The sequence below is a fragment of the Ciconia boyciana genome, chromosome 7 (assembly GCF_034638445.1).
Source record: "Ciconia boyciana chromosome 7, ASM3463844v1, whole genome shotgun sequence".
Taxonomy (NCBI): Eukaryota; Metazoa; Chordata; class Aves; order Ciconiiformes; family Ciconiidae; genus Ciconia; species Ciconia boyciana.
Window position 1 is genome coordinate 13,875,478 of NC_132940.1, and position 22,243 is coordinate 13,897,720.

Genomic DNA, 22,243 nt, shown 5'->3' on the forward strand with positions numbered 1-22,243 from the left:
GTACTCAGTGATGTACTAGCTGTCAAGTCTACAAAAGAGAGTTTTGATTCTTCTCTCCTGCAGATAAGCCGCCTCAACTGGATGAGCGTGTATCCCAGTCTTTTATATTAAACTGCATAAATTAAAGCACGGAAGCTCAAAACTCTTGACAAAAAACTGTATGAAATATTGCCCAACTATATCCTCTACCTGGAGCAAATCATTAACTTGAGCTCGCAGGTATAATAAAGCAGTGTATCAATAAACTTTGGGCATTTGAAGCTACTAAATAAAGTGTGAGAATAGCTCACAGTAAGTGATCTTTGTAAATTTGACAATAATAGTGTAGTCTTCATTATGACGATACTGCAGTGCTATCATCTAAAGCCATTGCATGGCATTTTGTCAAGTGAAAGAACATACCACCTCCTCCTAGTACCATACACTCAGATCCATCTAATAAAAACTAACTGTGAGAAGGATATGCAAATGATTGAGCCAACCTAAAACATCAGCAAGTTCTTACTGACCATGACTGATTTTTTTTTTCCTAAATTCATAAGCATATATATGGCTTCACAAAGGTTTTCATGAACACTTTGTTCTCAGCTCTTTTCTCTTCTTTGATCAACTATCAGAATATTTCAACACATTTTTCTACAGTTATTCTCATCTGCTTCTACTCATGGTTCTGACCAAGACTCAGATCTGAACTGTTATTATATTCACTGTTCATAGCTATTTACACACTGGAAAATTAAAAGCATCTAATACTAGTGATATTCTTTTTAGCTAAAAAAAAGGGAATTATCCCTAGAATTATGTTGTACTATTAAGCAAATAAAAGTAAAAATTTTGTGAGAAAAAACACATTTTTTGCTTGATTTATCTTTTAATTTTCCTATCAAGTGATGATACCTGTGACAGAAATTGAACTTCATGACAGAGTTACCTTCCAGGTCTCAGATTTCAAGTACTTATATACAGTCAGTTTGGAAAAGTGCTTCAAAGTGCTTCAAAATGTCCAGCATGCAAAGTTCTACCAGTATAACTATGTCAGTTCACAATACCACTTTCAGTATTTGTTTTAACAGACAAGTAATGTAAACTCCTTTGAAAAGAATTATATTACTATGAAGGCTCCACAGATCTCATTTTCATTTCTCAGAGCAAGCACCAGTTAACTGGTCTAAAAATTTGTATAATAGGTATAAGGCAACTTCCTCTAAATTTCTTTTTGCTTCTTTTATCTTACCAACAAAACCTGTTGTGCAATCATTCTTTCTAACAAAGGTGAAAACTGGATGATGCAACAAGAAATTGCTATCCTACAAGCAGCACAGAGGACAAAACACTGCATACGAAAGGCTTCTATGAAACAGCATCCATCATGAAAGCTCCAAGAACAGGAGTAAAGTCAAGACTTGCCAGAAACAGCTATTGGAACCTAAAATCCCCTGCACGTGGGCACCAAGGCTATATTTTAAGTAGTCTTTTAAATAAGAACAGAGACAGTTCACTGCCAGTAAGATCAAGCAACATGACATAGCTCACAACTACATGGCTGAATTCTCTCTCCCAAAGCAGGGGCTGCATCCAAAACTGGCTACTCTAGGCACGTGTTATGTCCTGAACCACACGTAAACATTGTCCAGGAGAGCGCTAGCTGGCATGAGCCAAAATAGTATCAGGGACCATGCTAACAATTAAACACCACATATAACTGCAAGACAGTACATCAGTCCATCTAATTTACAGGCACAGAAGCAGCCTCGTGTTCTGTCTTTAAGAAAATTACATTGGTTAGCTTGGTCAGTTTTGCAAGTGGATCAAAGAAAAGCCACAATCAGGGCAGTTAGTACTGAGGAGCAAGAAACTTGATGCAAAACTGCTACTTCATTTTACACTAGCCCTAAGATTAGTAGCCCACTAACACTGGGCCTCCTAGACTGGCAGAATTACCAGTAAAAGGCAATCCTCGTCTAAAAAGCGTAATGGATAGGAAGGCCACAACTAGAGAGGAGAAAAAGGTCAACACAGAAGAGGATGTTCTACTTCCTCTTTTGCAGGGTGGAGGAAGAGAACAGGTCAGGAGAAAGATCATCTCCATTACAATCATCCTGACCTTGCCTCTCCCTTTCACAGAGGGATGCAAGCAAATTGGTTACTACTCTCCTTCCCAAGACAATGTCCAGACGCCTGGGGTGGCATTCACTTTTGCTCAAAACTAGCTATGTCAAGAAAAAAAAAACAAAATGCAAAATAAAAAATCTCAGTTGATGGAATTTGTGCTCAAATCACATGTGGCAATTTGAGGCTGTAATTTCACAAAATCAGTTGGCCTCACTGTTTAGTTCATTTATATTTGACACTTAAACCTTTATAAAATTAAGGGCTAATTTGTTGTAATACAAATTTCCTTGTATGTTTAATTTCTTTCAAAACAATTTATTACAAAAACAAAAGTCATTTTTCATGAATTAATTTTCCAGTAAGAAATGGTCCTTTCTGTCTCAATTAAGCATGACAGCAGAGTGCTGCCAACAGTGCCAAAGCAAGCTAACACAGTGGCATATCAGACATACAGCATCACGCCTGACAGCTGGTAATGCAAAGCATAAGGAGATCTTGATTTTCAGGGAGAAGACTAGAAAGAAACATAAAATCAGAAGTGAAGTGGGAAGCAGTAAGAGATAGCAGAAGAGGAGGATCTTGAAAAATTCAATTTAAAAGTTATTTTTATACTGCCACTGTGACTGCTCTTAGATGAAGGAAAGTAAGCATGAAACAGAAACTGTGGAAAGTGAATCTAAATCCAGTAAAATGTGTCAAGATATTTAGTGAAAAAATCTTATTTGTTATTTATATTTGCATGCTCGGTCTTATGGGAAAAATCCTGAGAGAGTCAACATGTGCTAAAGAAAAATAAATCCCTAGCATCAAGGGGTGGCACATTTTGCCACCAGTGCTAATCCAGCCTACGGTCTGCTACACAGAATAGCTACAGTGGCTTTAGGGCAGAGATAAAATGTATCTCATGCAAGTATTACAAAAATACAGGAAAAAAGGAGCAGCATGTGATCACTAACTGGTTTGCTGATGGCAAAAATGGGCTGGTAAGACACTTTAAGAGAGAGAAAAGTTTAGATAACAGGACAAACCATAAAACCTGTCTCTCTGGGCTAATATAAACATTCACTAAATTACATGAGGCAATAGGACTAAGGCCAATATTTCTTCCTTCCTATACAGTCTCTAGATTTGATGGTTTGGACAGCTCACATTCTTTCATGCATGACTCACGCACAGGTAATATTGCAACCTCTTTGAAACTATTGTTCCCTGATGATAAGTCCTAATATATAACCACCTCTCTTGGAAACTACACAAAATCAAAGTCAGAGTGTGAACAGGGTAAAGAAGAGGATATCAGAGACAAAAACGCATTATGGAAAAAGGGGTTTGAGGATTACCTTCTTTATTTGCTGTAGATGTACAAGACTCACACTGCTCCTAAAGTGCAGCCTGGTTTCTGAATAGTATGAATGAAAATACTGGAATGGATTGTCCTACTTCTAGAAAAAGCTTGAAAGCAGAAATACTGCAACTGATCAGGCAGTCAGTATGTGACCAAAGGATGCAAATAACACAGCAGTGGCCTAAATCAGACACCTCAGACTGAAAGGTTGAAATTATTAATCTAAACCTGTATATAGCACTGATAGCTTTATTGACTGTAAATACATGAACATGCTTGCATCTGGCAATAAAAAGAAAACAAAATGCCAGAGCTTTATGCACCACATCAGAAAAAGTTATTAGGTTTCCTATTAAAGAGACTGAAATGGGCTATGTCGGGTTTGAGTGAATAGTTTTTAAAATTGGCCATTGAGAAATTTATCTACCATATCCATACTACAGAAGATTAAGAATTAGACCTTGGATTAACGCCAGGTACTTGATCTATCTGCTAAACCCTAACTTCACACATACTTAAGAATAGGGTATGTTTAAACAACAGAAGCACTAACGTACATGGAAAATGCCAGTGCTTGAAAAGATGAGATCATGGTTAACTCTGCTCTTCCCCAAAAAGTGTGCTAATCAATCCTTTTCTTACCTTTTTAAGGGAAAGCAAGATCTGCCTATAAGCATGTTTACCACACGGATAGTCACAAAGAAGAGAAGCAAACACTCGAGAGTATAATCATTCCAGGGAACTTCCTCACGTCTCCTTTGTGGCATCAGTTTCTTCAGTTAAAGGGTCAAAACAAGTCTTTTGGCTACTTAAGAAAGCATTCAGTGTACACTTTGTTGCCACAACCTTTGCCCAGGTGACTGTGGATGTCCCCCTCTAAAAACCTGACATACCTAATAATGCAAACAATTTCATTCACCACCATAGTACTGAGCTTTGGTAAGCTGGACAGATGGCAGGTTACCTTGGGCGACCTTGCAGGACTGTCTAGCAGAATGCTAATGTGTATCTTTTGCAGTTCATTGCTGTGGAGTCTGAAAGTCATGTCTTTGAATGGGTAAGCGATTAGTGCATATTCAAAGATGAGGAGAGGAGGGAGCTATGTCTACAGTGGAAATGTGCAGGCATTTCAGAAGTACAGCCAAGCACACCAAGATTCTTTGGTCCACGAATGCTGTGACCTCGACTTCATGATGCTTGCAGAACCTAATGCAGCAGGTGGCATACTATCAAAGGTGGCTTAAAAAGAAGATTGCGCAAAAATGAACAATATGGAGATGAAGGAAAAAATAAATTGAAGGCAAAAATGATCTTTGATGCAACAAAAACCTAAATCAATGTTAGACACAATCAGATTTATAATTATCTGAAGAAGGAAGCTACTGACTTGCACTGAAAAGGAAATATTTTACTTCATTGTGCTGGTCTTTACAGAGAGATATTCCTGTAGAATAAAGCAGCAAAGCATCTTATAGTTTAGAAATGCAAAATACTTTCTGTAATCTGTTCATTTCTTTTCAAATAAATGTGAAAGATTTTGACACAAACTAGTTGTACAGACTTATTCTTGGAGTTTAAAAAATACCTTAAGCTTCTGAATGCACAGTGATTGCTGTTGGACCTGATCATAAACAGATCTGCTGGTGTTCCCAGAGTCTGCCAGACACATTGAGTTATAATCTGTTGCTTTATAAACTGGATAGAACTAGACCATAACAAATGTTTCCTCTGCCTTTCTGTGATCCACACATAATTTCTTATCTAAAGAATTTCAGGTGATTAACCTTTGTCAAGCCACATATTCTTAACCATCCCAAGATCCTAAAAAGAGGTAATGGAAGTCTATAGTGTGTTTTAACACAGGTTGACCAATGTTGCCTCTCTGCTCTTTTCTAGCCAAAGACTTCTGATAAAATGTGTTTAGTTGCTGAAGGGACTCTCTGTTCTTTCTGCTCCTATTTTTATACTTAGGCAAGACACAGGAAAGGAATTAAAAAGAATATTAGCTTAAGTAAGCAGAAGTGACTTTGCTACTACTGGAAAACACATGACCTGTAGGGCTTCATTTTGTTATCTCAAATATTCCACATTTTAGGTAAATTAGAAAATCTCTTTTGAATTAATTTAAACTTCAACATGATGATGCTGCTGAAGCACAAAATGCTAATCAAAAATTGAAGATAAAAAGACCAGCTAAGTCTCTCCTCTATCACTGAAAATCACCATTTGAGTCCACAGCTAAAAGTAGGTACTCATTGCTTAATGTTAATTCATTCTCACAGCAGGCAGGGTTTGGGGGGGGGAGGGGGGGGGAGAACAAGTGTCTCCATCAAATTTCCCAAACTCATGGCAGCTTTATACAGACAAGTCCAGCAATACCAGAGGAGCTTCTACTGATGGTCCAAACACCAGTCAGAAAAGAACATCACCCACCTAGCTGAGCAGTCAATTTAGTTTGAAGTACATATGTGCTGTATCTAGTAACTGAGGCTGCAGATTTCCCCTTTGGACCCGGTCCTTCCTAATTGCATGGGAAAATGTGGTTAAAAGAGTGGTTAAAAAACACAGGTTATTATCGCTCTATGACTAGTTTGGAAACCTGTGACTGAATTTCACAGAAATCTCAAAGAAAAAAGACCAAACCCTCCCCTGCCACCACATCACACATACAGTTTAAATACTACTACCAGTACATGTTAGAATTATACTTTCAGCTGGATAAAGCAAGCTTGTTCATTTTTCATAACTGAAAGTTTATCAGCAGTGCCTAATCTTTACACAGACCAATTCAACACCACCTGCCAGTGCACAGAAAGTCAGAAAAATCAGCAGGAACATGTTTTTAAAACAAAGAATTAACATGGGAATGTGCCAGGATAGCAATTCCATTATTTAGTGGCCACAATTAGTCTTTATAGCAAAGTTCGTATTTTGTTTAATACTACTGTTCCTTCCTGCATATGTTCAAATTAAACAATGCATGTGCATTTGTTTGTTACACTTTTCAACAAGCACCTTCTAAAAACCCTGTAATACACACATTTTAAGTCCAATATTTCTATACCTACAGTACATATTTCTATTTTTTCAGTTCATGAGTCACATAATGTACCATCCAGATATAATTCCTCATGAGACTGCCTAGTTCACTACAAGAATCTGTCAAAGTAGCAGCGGCAACATCTGTTCTCTGCCCAACACCATCCTCAGACCTTCTACCTTATCCCCTCCATTTCAAGCTTCCTACTTTACTTTTTTGCCCCTTTACTCCAATTCATCAAAATTACACAGAATTACAGAAATTTAGCTCCTAAGGGACTTTCAGAGATCATGCAGTTCAACCTCCCAACACCAGATCGCGTCAGCCGTGGCTTTGTCTGGCTGAGTTTTCAAAACCTCCACAACTTCTCTGTGTAACATGCTTTAGTGCTACTTTACCTTCTTTGCAAAAACATTTCTCTTATGTACAACCTGAACCTCCCAAGCCACAACCTACAGCCAACGGCCCTTGTTACCAAGAGAAGAGTTTACCTTAACCATCTCCATAACTGCATTTCAAACAGCTGCAGCTTGCTATTACACTTCCCGTCTTTTCAAGGCTAAGCAAGTCCAGATCTCTCAGCCACCTCTCACAGGTTGTGTGCCCTAGGCCCTGACCAGCAGCCTGGCTTATTGATGATGACGGCACTCTGTTGGTTCATATTCAACCTGGTGTCCACCACTGGCTCCAGATCCTTTACAGCAGGGCTGCTAATCAGCCTGTCAGCTTCCAGGCCCTACTGATATGAAATAACAAGAAAAGACACCAATTGAACTTCTTTCTACAGGTATATAAAAGAGCTTATATTGGTACCAATAATAGACCCAGGTTTTCTTGAAAGAAACATGTTATACACTGGGCACTCAGAAAATTAATCATAAAAATTACAGTTCTGGGCTTTTGAGAAACGGTTTACTGTGCAACCAAGTCTCCCCTGAACACTAGATGTTGCATTCGATTTTGGATACAACATGATCAGTAACACATTTCCATAAAGCAGACAACAAAGATACACCAAGGACTGCAAAACACTATACCACAAAACTTAACCAACTGCTTTCCCTTATTTCACCAGTACTGTTCCTCTCTGGAGCCAACTCTAAGAGTCCTAAGAGTGGCCATGGCGGACAGAACTGAGTAGCATTCCAATCAGCTAGCAGTAAATGCTTTAGATCTGTCAACACACATACCTATGTAACATTATATTGCTAAACACATTAGGAGGGCTTTTCTTCACAGAAAGCTGCACAGAATGTACGTAGCTCTTAAGCTTTTTATCAGTCTTATCTTCTGGACCATGATTTTCTGTTATTTATACATGACTCGTGCACTTTTTTGTCTGGATTCTGGTTTTGTTTGTTCTTGTTAATGGCATATGAAACCTCAAGTTCAAATACAAACACTTAGCTATATTATATTCTCTGAGGCCAAGGTACTGCAGGTTACTGAGTCTGCTGATGTTGAACAACGAATCTATTCATGTTTGACCCTGTCAGGCAGTCACCCTTTTGCTTCAAATTGGTATTTTATGGTCTGCCTTTTTGTCCTCACTTATTTCATAGTATTAGCACCAGAAAGGACTCACCTCCTGTCCACCACAGACCACTGCATATTAACCAGAGTGCCTTATATTAAGTTCAGTGACTTTACAGCCTTTAAGTCCCAATGCTTTTAGTGGTCCACTCCCAGGAATGGAAGTAGTGGCAGCAAGTCATATTTTTCCTGGGTCAAGTACATGGCATGCCACTTGCAGGCATACAAACTTGGGAATTCCCCTGCCCATCCAGGCAAGCCACTAGGTCCGAGGTCTGTGGGACAGAGAGAAGGACACTATCTCCTTCCACTCAATTCAATGCTGTAGTAGTTCCAGGATCTGCCAGCTATAACCTGTACAAGACATATGCCTAGATTTGCAAGTTATCCCTGGTTGCAAAGCCAAGCAGTAGGCTGAACAAGCCAGACTTCTAATGTTCCAAGGTGATTTCTAATCCAAATACCTGACACAAAATCTGGCATCTAGGATACCTGCCAAGTCCAGATTTCCCATTACCTCACCCTCTTCTTGCTGGGAAGGGACAGATGCAGTAGCTCTGAGCATGCCACAACTATCAGCTCCTTTCTCTCTGCAGTCTCCAAGGGACAAGGCAGCAGGAACACAAGCAGCTCTGAGCACTACAGGCATGTCCCTCCCCATCTTTCCTTCTCAGTTACCTTAAATTCTCTGTAGTGTTTTATTTGTCTTACTGCAAGAGTAAAGAGAAAAAAACATTTAATACAAAAAAGCTTTTTTACAGCAGTTTCAGTTTATTTCCATACCTATGTTGATATGAATTCTGCAACATCTTAATCATCAACATGGTAAATACTAAGCAATGTTTAAGCAATCATCAAAGATCTTCTTTATAATGTAATAAAGCAAAAGCTACTTCTATGAAATGTTAAGTTCCTAAAAAATTAAGAAGTACATTTTTCAAGAACACCTATATGGGTTGGATCTTGCCCACAGTAAAAATAATTGATGAGTTAGCAAAATTATTATGCTAACAAAAATGTCTAACAAAGACTAATATTAAATAGTTATTTTTGAAAATAGGACCTTAACCTTTAAAATTAAACCTTCAGTGTTCAGTCAGAACATGCCCAAGCTTAAGTTGACCATGACTTTCTACGACAGTCTTCTGCCCGTAGAGTATATACATTAAATGGGTTGATGCAGTTTTACTTTCCAAAACAAAACACAGAAAAAAAAAAACCACTTCACTCTTTTGTCACAGGATTGTTCATGTTGGTTTTTTTTTTTTTTTTTTAAACGTAAGGGTTTACATAAATATGATTTGCAATTTTAACTAAGATTCAAGCCCTAGTATTATTAACCTAATCTCGGTCTTTATCTCATTCCAGTGGTAGGTTCTGCCATTATTTAAAAGTCATTTCCTGCAAATGTTTACAATCTACAAAACATTGTATCAGTAAATCTGAATGTTAAGTATACGTTATCAGTAGATACTACCAGCAAGAGACTGTGTAAAGCAGAAAACATCACAATGCCAATCTGTCACTCAGCTTTTAGAACTTCAGGCTCTCAATACACCTTACATAAAACAACAAAATCTCCAATGCTGCTAAAGTCCTTCACAATCCTATATATAAATATACATGTGTCTCTGTGTGTGTATACACATATACAGAAAAGGCAACTATGAAACTAAGGCAAGAATTAAAAGTTTCTTGGTTCATTTAATACAGATAATGAGGCCAGTTTCTCTTTTGCCAACTGCATATGGAATAACTAACAGTTATAGAAACAATGAAACAACTCAAATTGCACAGTAATATGCTCAAGAAAAAAATCCAAAGTTAAGGGAAGCATAAAGACATGCAATAGGCGAAAGAAGATTTATTTCTATAAAATTTTGCATGCTACGTATTATCAAATATATGAAGTCTTGTAAAGAGTTTACATTCTGTCCTGCACCTTTTAACTTCATATTTTAAATGTTTTGTGGAAAACAAACGTGATTTCTAAATCATCTGTCTTCTCTCATGTTTTCATGAATGTTCAACATATCTGTCACCAAAATTGTTAGAGTACTTTGAATGTAAGCACCATGGTAACAGGTGTGTATCTATCTTGTATATGTTCATTGCTCAGCTACAGTGGATCCTCATTCATGAGTGGAACTCTCACACACTATTGCAATATAAGTAACCAAAACAACAGGCACCAACTTTTTTCAGCAGGAGTACCAAAGTATTTTAATGTACATACTATGAAGTCCTTTTACTTGCATCATCATATAATTCTACTCTGGTTTTGGAGTTAAAGATAACCAAAAGTGTATGATGGCAATCAAGTATGCTGGTCCTCTACCCAAGGAAACTAAGAAAAAAAAAAAAAACTTTCTTTCTGCCTTTTAAGTCTAATTCCTCTGCAGCAATTTTTCTATGTCTACCTTATAGAGGCTATACATTCTAAAAAAATCTTACTGTAAAACGCAGAGCATGTCTTGACTATTTGTGGCTAGTATATGTATTCTTTATGGCTACTGGTCAATTGAGATTTCATGGGCACAAGTTTTTTTTATACTTTAAGGTCCCCCTGCCTTATTTCCTAAAAAAAACCACCAAAACCAAACAAAAAAGCAAACCAAAAACCTGCTTCTGCTGCATTTATCAAGACTCGGATGAATGCGGCAAACACACCCATCCCCACCAATGAATATATAAGTCACTTTGAAATGAAAAATTTCCATTTCAGTAAATAGACTGCACTGTAAAGTACTGAACTTTCACTAGAGAGCTGCTTAGTGACTGCAGTTATTGTCTTATTACAGTCCTGGACTGAAACGTGATAATACAGTATTTACTGATGCACTGTATTCACTGAGAGAGAAAGGCCTGAAAGACAGATATAGTGGGGAAAACAGCAATAAGAACAACACCTGCTATCTCAAGCTGACTGCTAAGCAGCCAACAACATTTTCACTGCAGCACTTGCCCCTTAGCACAGGCAGGGGTTTCCTCAGTATCATGGCAGAACCACGATGCCATCGCCTTCTCAGAAGAGGTGGCAGCCTGGGGTCCACTGGGAAGCCATACAAACTCTGGTAAAATACGATTTATAACAAGAAAATGACAGTGCTGATGGCTCTCCATAAATGGAAAGCCCCAGGAATTTCTACTTATCTCAAGAATGTGGGGGTTTTTTGTTATTCAAATACTTTTCCTGCTGATCTTATGGCCATAAAAAGATGTTGACCAACTATTGGCCAGTGCATCTTTAATAAACCCACCATTATGCAAGACGTCTTTTCAATGGGGAGGAGAAGGAGGAAAAGAAAAAACAGTTTAAAAATGAGCTATTGAGAGATTATATAGTCTGAATTCAAGAGAATGGTATAGCCAGTGCAACACAAACTGATAATGTTATATTATAATCACCCCCAGGAGTAAAATGAAGGAGTGTTTCCAGGTTTGGGGTTTTGTTTTGTGGTTTTCTGGTTTGGTAGGGGTTTTTTTGTTTTGTTTTTTTTAAAAACAATACATAATAGAACCACTGATCTATTAGACATACTACATCAACCCTTACAGACCAACTGCATACATTATATTTCAAAAATTATTTTCTACTGGAACCTCAATCACTCCACTTCTATCAGGACAGTAAATTGACAGTATGCCATTGTAACTTACTGTTTGAAATCTGTTTTTCTCATAAATAGTTTTAATTGTATGTACACAATATTGCTGTAAAGGTAAGCAAATCCAAAGCGAAACTGGCAGAGGATAAACCACAACAAGAGAGATCCTGAGAAAGAATTCTCCAAGCAGATTATAAGCCTGAAAATGCCTCAGTAAGCCCCTAGGAAGGACATTATTTCACAGCAGCCACTTCTGATAGCACAGCAAAACACAGTGGAAGTCCTCTGCGAGTCACCATCCCAGCTATGAATACAGCATCGTGACACCAGCCTACACTATAAGAAAGGCAGATATGCAAGTCTAAGCAAAAAACAAAATGCACTTTTTTATGTGAAAAGAGCAGCCTAAGACAGAGTTACATGTTAAATTTTAATAACTATTGTACATAATCACAAATCAAAAAACAAATACTGCGTTTTAACTTAGTGAAAGACACCCTTTCCCCAAATTTATTCATCTGGAGAGAAGGATTTGGCTAGGTGATTTATTTGCTTGCACCACCTAGTGGGGTTTAGTTTCATCTACCAAATAGTCAGAGTTCAGCAGTGTTCCTACCTCATGACGTTAGTGACAGACCGCATTTTCTCACAACATGCTTAATATTTCAAGCCTGCACATCCCACTAAATAGCACTACACTTCTAAGTTTCCACACATCTATAAAAACATAGCAAAAAAAAAAGCTAGAAAACAATTCCTATTTTGCTTGTGTTAAGTTTGGCAGAAACTTAACAGAGATGTTGTAGAAAACTATTTCAGAATGTAGTGTTTATGAGTTTCTAACTTGAAATGCACATCAACAGTACCTTGTCAGGGTGTACCATACATAACCTCAATAGTCTTAACAGATTGCGTTATGTGATAACACAGACGCACACTGAGATTTGGAAGATTTCTACAGGGCTTTTGGATCAAACCTCTGGCAGAGGCACACGGTGCAAAGGGCTCTGTCTCTAGGAAAGAGAACTCATCAGGGAGCAGCCACCACCTGTGCTCAAGTCCAACTGCAGCAGGAATGAGCACCTACACTGCTTTTGTTATAAAGGTTCCTGGTTGCTGCACTCCAGTCTGCGCTTCTAAGTTGGCTGCTTTATAATGCACCGCCCCAATACAAAACTTTACTATGTGAAGTCCAGCCACACTGGAAAAGTCATCTTCTCAGGTCAAACCCCAACCTGATACAGACAAGAATTCATTAAACATTTAAATACAAGTCCTGAATGCCATAGGTGAACTGATCTAGAATGCATTTTTCTCGTAGTTTTTCCTAAAGAAAAATTTATATACTGTAGTAAGAAGTCTGTCGCATTTAATCTGGAGCATAAATCATGCTATAGAGATGCTACAGAATGTTTTCTTAGATGGAGCAATTAAATAAATTAGAGATCAGTGCCTAAGTGTTTCTAGATCTCCTACCTGTTTTCCAGAGTAGGGACCTCAACCATTTACAGAAATTCACACTGCCTTTCTTCTTTACAACATTCATTATTTCAGCTTAATCAGTGTCAGTTCTCACTTTGATGTAGACATATATTTGTAACTCATATAATATCAGAGGAGAAAAAAATACCATGCCCACTTTACAATAAGGAACTCATCACAAGGGTTTTAGTTGGATTTACAGGAAGACTTCAGGAAATAATGCAAAACTTTTTACCCTTCTCTAAACTTCCATGAGAAAAGAGGAGAGGAAAACATTTTCATTTCACAGTGGTTTATAAAATAACCAAAATCTGTTTTTTCAGAAACAATGCCTTTTTTTCCAGAAGAAACAGGCACTAGTAACAACTGCACTGACATGTATGCAAAGCCCCAGGCTATGGTACTGTCTAGGACAGTTAAGTACTATCTACTACTATATAATAGAATCATATTCTAACAATATCAGAGGATAACTGTGCCGCAACCAAGCAGACACCAACACAGTTCTTTGAAGAGAATGCAAGAAGTGAGTGAGACTGTATTTTAAAGAAAGGGCAAAGTATTTTTTGTTTTCCTTTTGGTACTCAAACTTTTAGACTGTTTCAATACTCATACAAAGCACTCTTTCAGGATAAAACATTGAAGTGCATTTTTCACTTTCATAGTTTTCTTATTTGCTTAAGGTTTCAACATAGGCCCTTTTGCTCTATGAGGACTAAGATCAAATTTAAGACTTAATAGCTGTGTAGTAAGCAGAAAAGAAACAACGCTTGCAACCTTATCCCATGTACATTTGATGTTCACTCACATAAGAATCTAATTCTGCACAATTGTGAAGCAATATATAGGCAAAACACGAGACTTTATACCCAATATGAAATCACTGCAGAATGCTGACTCCATTGAAAAAGAAAAGAAAAAAAAAAATCAAAGCTCAGCCTTTAAATTAATCACTGATATCAGAACATCGGTTCAGACACAAAGGCACAGGCAACTTACTGTACACGTTATTTTACATAAACCTGTTACATATGGGCAACTCTCACCCCTAAGCTTACCAACGCTGCTCTTTCTTGAAATTTTGATGTCCAAGAATTTTAAAGCTGCCTTTGCCACTCCTGTACTGAAAGGAATGCTACACAGTCAGTTGACCCAACGTACCATCCCATGAAGAACTCTCAGTATTCCCACTGTGGGAAGTATCCCACTTTTATTAGGAAGACTTTTGGTCATGTTTATATCATGAAAGGCATTTTCAGAGCCTATTTCTACCACACAGGTTAAGACTGCAGTTACTCAGAAAACCATCTGCAGAGAAGAAAATAAGCAAAAAAAAAAATTTTTTTTTTTCCCCATAAAACTTTCACCCATTTGTCCACCAAATTCATGGAAGTATCTTTTTAATAGGGTCTAACAGACTCCAGCACTAAAACTTCTTTATTAATAGTGGTCCTCATATCTTTACTTTAAAGACACTCAGCTGCTTATCAGGGATTTCTAAGTGATAAAAGCTGAGTATTAATCATATTTGCCTTAAAATTTCATTTTTATTTTTTAATGCTTTATGAAATGGCCCTCATATTTTCTGTTACATTTCTCCTCTCTTTACTTTGCTTCTGTCTAAAGCACTGGTGGTTGCTATGGTAACTTTGGCTTTTTTCCCCACTGTTCATGCAGGTTTTCATCAAACCCAATGACTTTTTTTAATCTTATCTGCTCTATAACAATAGTTCCTTGACTAAGGTGCTGCATACTGTATCAGATGAGAATCCTGCTATTTCACAGTAGTAACTGGAAAAATGGTAAGTTTTGCTAAATTTTGAAAACTAGCAATTGAAGTGGGGTTTTCTTGGTTTGTTTTTTAAATGTCCGAGTACATTTCTTTCTTTTAATCTGAACATTATTCAGGTAAAATATACTAACTAATGCACCAGTAAATGTAAGATAAAGCAATATTTATAAACAGTAACATTTAAGGAACAAAAAGAACTGGTGTGATAACTTTTTTTTGAAAGAAAATTAATCACTATTGTTTCACATAGACTAAGCAGGACACAACTAAAAAAAATGAGAACCGAGTCATTTTCTGCAACCACTAAATGTGCTTAAGCTCCAAACTACCACTGCAGATTAACATCAGTTCAAATCTCTGTCACAGAAAAAAATACTTCTGGTCACTTTAATAAAATATTTCTTAAGATTAGCACATAGTCTGTTATCAAGTTGGTCTATAACCTACAGGATTAGGTTCTAATCTGCATATGCCAACAAACAGATGAATTACATGCAAAGGCTTGAGCCATTTCCAAACACTCTTCACTAAGATTCTATTTTTAAATCTATTTTTCCAAGACAATTTAAGTTTAGGGCTAAATTCTTCAATGTGGGTTTGTTCTTGAAGTTTTTCTTTTCCTTGAATTAATGCAAAGGGAGTGCTCTCTTGATATTTTCTACAGGACAATGTCATCTTGTTCTGCTCCAGATAGGAAGCACCTCTCATGAGTATTTACCACCTTACTCACGAAAAGTAACTCAAACACAGGGATTCAATCATACAGAGCTGGTTAAACAATTACACAAAATTCATCCAACATACAGGACTGAGCATTAAAAACATAAATCCAACCAACCTATTAGCAACAAACAGATTAACTACCTCACTCATTAAATAAGGTCCAAAAGTAGCATTCCTGGACTAAAGTTTTACTCGAATATGGTTACCTGAATCTAGCCCCTAACTTTACTCTGGAATGTATGCAGGTAGGGCCATGCTGGAGGCAGTTTGGTCCAGTTCAGTAGAATAGGCTATTGAAACAACCTCTGGTAAAATTAATTCACCTTTAATACTGTCGTCCTCTTAAGCAATATCAATAATATAAGCAAAAATAGAAAGGATTTACAAACTAAGAAAATCACTGTTTCATAGAATTCAACCCTGAGAATGATTTTGCATTAGTTTGGGGATGGGTTGCATTCAATATCCATTTGCCTCAACAATAATAATTCACCTTTTTGTCATCTATTATGGATAGAGAAATTTTCCTGAATTTCAGGTTTTATAACCAGAAACACATTGACTTGGGTAGATGACTAACTTGTATATTGCTGTTATTTCTGATTATATTGATTTCCTGATTCCTTCCTCTCCTATTAACTTTTTTTTTTCCTATTCAGTTTGAAAAGAAGCATACCTAAAAATTACTCTTCTGTTTTACAAGGACAATTACTAGTGAGAATAAATAATCTACAATTTGCTTCACTTCATTTCAGCCATTTTGTTTCTTTTCAAATTTCTGGTGAAGTTAGCTTTATTATATAATTATTCTTTCGTACAATTCTGATTACATTTAGCAAAATAATCTGATTACTAGATGAGCACAGTAGGCACAAAATGCATTAATACATTAATTATTCCCTGTTTCAATTTATATTACACTAGCTTTACTGACACTTCAGTTTGTTACCTTGTGCAGGTTGCATATTCATTTGGCACATTAAAAGATGGTGGGATTTCCTCAGTAGGTGGGATTTCCTTTCTAATGATATCTGTATCAGCCACAGTTTCTACAGCTTCCTCTCATGCTCACAGCCAGATATAGGCAACAGTCACATAGCAATTAAGTCTGTTCCATAACTGCATTTTATAATATAATCACGGACATGTAAAATGAGCTTGCCCCCCCCCCCCCCCCCCGCCCTTTTCTTCCTCCAGTCTCAATGTGTCTTGTAAAGGACTTCATTTTACATCCAGAGAAAGAGGAAAGAAACAGTTATAAACCAGTAAGAAACATTCATCTAGGATATCTAAAAACTCAACTAAGTACCTCTTGGGTGATGTACTACCATAAATAAATTCCATGTCACGCTACTAATCACTATTATTCTAAGGCATCTCTTGCATCTATTATTACCAGCCATAAAACTCACATATATGTATACAAAATTCAATACAGTGATAATTATAATCTTTTAAGAACTGAACTGTAATTTTAAATGCTTTATATCTAGTATTAGATGAATTTAAGAACAGTCATAATTTGGCACATAATTACCAAATGACTCATGTATACTCTCTCATGGCATTAAAGAAATAATTATGTTTGCATAAAACCCTGATAGTGCAATATAGTAAGAATTTTGTGACCAGTAATGGAAACCCTCTGTTTGCAGAATACGTACACCACAAGTACATTTTTTTTTTCCCCATACTCCATCACCAAACTGGAAACATGTCCCTCTCCATAACCTTTCAACAGCCACCAGTGCTGCTGAAAGCATTCCCAAGAATGGCAACTGGGGAAGCTGTTTCCATAGTGCGTCTTAAATATTTGCTCATTAGTAACAGAACACACAAACACACATCACTTAAAATACAACAACTGTTACTACAAAAATATTTAGAGTGACCACTGACGTAAACCACCTTTGAATCTATGGCATGAAAAGTCTTCCTGACACAGCTAGCATAATACTTTCTCCTGTCCTTCCTAAATTACTTTATAAACCCACAGATTAATATGCAGTCTAATATTTTTAAACAGTGCCATTAGATTTGCAAACCACATAGAAATATTCTGTTTTAAGGACAATTTTCCATCTAACCACATTTTTTGTGCACATACACAGTTTCCAGTTTTAAAACATTACAGCAGAGTGCAGATTTATCCATTTTACAGATACACCATATATTTTTATGGACACATTTGTAAAAGCTCCTAAGCATCTAATAAGATAGAAGTCATCTCAGAATATCTTGTAATAAAGTACCTATTAGTAAAAACTGTATCAGAGAGAAACCACACACAAAGGAAAAAGGAACTAGGGCACTCTCTTTGACAGCTAAGGAAGAAACAGAGGTTACGTCCTCTATGGCTAAGATTTAGAGCAGTTTCACTTAGTGGCTGTTCTGCTCCAATTCCCCAGATAAAATTTAGACCTACAGCAAGCAGTCTTCATTCCTATTTTATTCTAGCGGGAAGTCATGGTTCAGACTCTTAAGTAACCAATAGAAAAAAAAATACTAGTCAGTGGGGAACTATGAAGCTTAAATATTATGTTACAGTTAAATTGAGATAAACCTTACAGTAACTACAGGGTTCATTATATTCGCACAAACTAAAATGAGTCATAAATTGCTATATACGTAGAGATGTAACTTTTGTCCTACTATTTCAAACAGAAAAATATTACTGAAATTTTAGAGCGGCTGAAACGTGCCTATGGCAACATGTCTCACTTGCAGGTAACACAGGACCAGAAGTCATCCAGGAATACAAGTAACCTTTTCTGATTTTTATTTCATTCGAATTATTTAATACAATTATAATATTATATGCACTACCCCACCTGTCAAATTTAAATAGCTACTGTGGAACTACAGGAAAAACATACTCTTATCTGCTTCTTTCACGCAGTTTACACTTAAGTAATCTTTCCGATTGCATAGAAAATCTAACCATTCCTATCCTTCAGAGTGCTGTGCTGCTCAGGAGGAAATTCAGATGTATAATCTGCAAACCAGATTTGCCCCTAGTTTAGGAAAGCTTCTGCCAGCAGAACTATCACCCTGGACTGCAGTTTCAGGAAGGCAGCCATGGGGAAAACATATTGGCATCAAGCAGCCACAGCCCTCCTGTCCTTCTAAGAGCCCACATGGGGTCTGTGCAAACTGAAAAGCAAGTCGCACGGTCCTACAGGACGCCTTCAGCCACTCTGGCTAGCATGTCCTAGCCAAAGATTAACTCTGCCCCCTCCATGATACAGTGCCCTCAGTGAGGAGCAGAAAGACCATCTGTTCTCTCCTTGCACTTAATCTCCCTCCCAGTGAGGGCAGCAGGCTCTGCTATGCCAGCAGAGTACAAGTTACACAGACTAACAAACTACCTGGGACCAGCTACGGTATGGATACATAATGTGGGATATGCATTTTAGTGGATTACTCTGATAGCCAGTTTGGCTTTTCTAAACAGAGTAAGTGAGCCAGCTTTGGCTTAAGAACATGCAATGTCCCAGGCCAGCAAAACCACTTTCAGTAATGGTTAACTTGAAGGGGCTACTCAGATTCCTAACGTTAAATGTGAATTCAAACGTTTTGCAGAATAAGTACAAGAGGTAGCCCACTTCTACAAAGTACATTTCCACACACCTTCTGAAGCTGTATGAATCCAAATGCCTGTCATTTATCATTCATTACTGAAAAACCAATAATCTAATAAACATTTTTAAAATATTGAGATAAGAAATATAATAAGAGTGAAAAGATACCATCAATTTAAAGATTATAATCTGTTGAAGATTATTCTGAAATATTAGCAGAGTTTCTCCTTATCCTTCAATCAGAGTGTCTAAAAATGTACCAATACATGGCAGTATCATTCAGTCTTTTCCTCTGCATCCAGTCCCTGCAAAATTGATTTTTTTTTAATTTTTTACATAGCAATTATGCAGAGAATTACACAGAAAATACCACTGTAAAATTAAAAATCCAGCAACAGGAGGCAGGAGAAGGTGCAACATTGTTAGTTTTTTCAGTTTCTGATCAACTGTTTGTATTGGAACAAATTTGTATGTCAGCTAGACTTCAGCTACAGGTTCTTTGAACCAGTAGCAACAGAAACTTAAAATAGCTATCATATAATTCAAGGAACTTATGCTAAAGCAACTGTGAATAACAATACTCAACATTTATTCTTCCCTTCCCCACAGGAAAGAAAATCCTAGCTTCCACTGTGGTCTTGCCTTCTCTTGGGAACTACTGGACTGAACTATTCATACCTGAACACTTGGCAGGGGTGGGAGAGAGACACACTCTCCCTCTCCAAATTTGCTTCTAAATCCTCATTCCTGCCAGTCACCAGAATGCTATTCAGGTAATGCTGTGCTCCCACTAATCCTGTATAGTATGTACAAAGTGAAAGTGGAATTCCCTAAACAATACTGGTGGTTTCAATTTGTATTTTTTGGAAGTCCAATGATTTGAACCATTCCCGCATCCATAAGAAAGATAAATATAGTTTAGTTATATAAAAACCTATTTCAGTAATTTCAGTTTGCAATGAAAATACGTTTGTTCCATTTATGATACAAGAATACACTGCTTTCAGTGGTAATAAATTCTGGTGCTATATTACAAAATATGAACGTGCCCCTACACATATACACACAGTAGGAACTTCCAGTTCACTTTGTGAAAGAAAAATCCTGCCTGTCTTTATGTTCCAAGTTAGATCTGACCTCTAGGCAGATGACTAAGGGTTTTTCACGCTTTCTAGTTCTTTTTCAATGTTACGTAAAGTTGTGGCCAATTGAGTCTTGCTTTTTTAACAGTAACTGGCACAACAGAGATGGGCTGTCACCATTCTATGAAAGCTGAACATCCACAGTTGCCACTACATTCCCTTGCAGCCCCAGGAACCTCTAAACAGTAACTGGAGCCAACTGAATTAAGTTTGCTAGGATTCAAAAGACACTACAACATATCCAACCCCTGAGCAGCTACTCCTCCAACTCCCTTTGTATCCCAGTTCCCACTTGTTTTCTTTTTCCACTTCAGGGGATGCAAAACACTCTATCGTGTTTCATTATTTTTTGTTTGTTTCTCCTAGTATTTACCAATACTAACCTTTTGTGCAATCATGGTCTCCTGCCTGCAAAAATGATGAATAAATCCCATTTTGCAGTACGTTTTTTGTTTATAGAATTACTTTCTTTCCCTGAAAGATCAATCTTACCACACAGATAATATTCTGCTGTCCTACAAATTTCATACAATAATCTTAGCAGTAGCTTGGGCACTTTGGTAGATGTATTCAGCATCTGTTATTTCCCCTCCCACAGTTTCTATAGTTTCCTGATACCCTTGACCAAGCACATAAAACAATCTCATTTTGTAAAATAATATTAAACAGTACTCAGCAAGCCATCTGTAAGTCCACTTCTTTATGTGATCAGAATCGCCTTTTGTAACCACCTCTAGTTTCCTTTCCGTCCTTTGATGCAGTTGTGACTTCCTTGCTCTCCCGTTGCCAGAAATTTGCACTAGTCTATTCAAAAGGCTAACTGGATAGAAAAGAGATGCCTAGTAACAATGCAATGCTTTTTATGGAGTTCAGCTCTTCTCCTCTCACAACTCGCATTTCACTTTTTTGCTAAAGAACTAGGGCCCTGAGTATGCTCCCTATGAAGCATAACTTCTGAGTGTAGTAGAGCCTTCAGAAATAAGCAGATCTTACTATCTTCCAGACCATCATGCAGCTTACCAAAACCAACAACAGGGCTTCAAGGACTTGTATTTAAGTAATAAATTTAAATAGCTCTATGACAAGAGCTTTGGCCCACCAAACACCTGACTTGAGAAAAGTCTCTCCTATTGGGAGGGCTGGGAGATGCAGATAGAGATCGTTTTATGGTCTTTTAGCCATCAGTTATATAAATGTGTTGTGAAGGCAGAATGCCCCTTTCTCCCCCACAGCTTTGGACAAGACATGAATTTGCAGTGGCAGAGATCTCTGACCATATGGAAGGTAATCCCTCAGGCACTCAAAAAACAAGTGTAAGCTTTTTCACAATATCGAAACAGGAAAGACTAAGAGCATTTGCATATGCCTTAATACCATATTAAAAAAAAAACAGTAATGTTGCTTGAGCCCTGGAGACTTAATAGTTATGTGCCCAGATTCATTTCTGGGGCATAAGGAATGCTAACGTATGCTTGGCCACTAAATTCCAAAGACCTAACGGTCCCATAATCACTGCTTCCAGCTGCCTGTTTGCTCTTTGCCCCCAATTTTTCTACCTCCTAGAAATTTTCTTCTTAATCACACAAAAGGTATATCCTAACAAACATCAACAGCAGCTCTGGTACTTTTGACAGGAAGCAAATAATAGCAATAGAATTTTATTGAAATGATCATGCTAGCTCAAAGTGCTGAAAACATGCCAGAATTACATGAAAATATTTCCTGGTCAGACATATGCCAAATACTACAGCTGTTTGCATGGACTTCTTGAGCTGTGACATACAGTACACAACTACAGAAGTACCTCTAAGAACAGACACTAATTTGCATTTAGCTCCTGGACAGCAAAGCAAGAAGATCAAGCCAGGACCTCCATATAAAGAAC

The 22,243-nt window shown here is 37.3% G+C and overlaps 1 protein-coding gene across 1 annotated transcript in view; it reads right to left on the reverse strand.

Moving 5' to 3' along the window:
- Positions 1-22,243, reverse strand: part of PIGK (phosphatidylinositol glycan anchor biosynthesis class K) — a 75,220-nt gene that overhangs the window by 29,947 nt on the left and 23,030 nt on the right. The window lies entirely within an intron of this gene.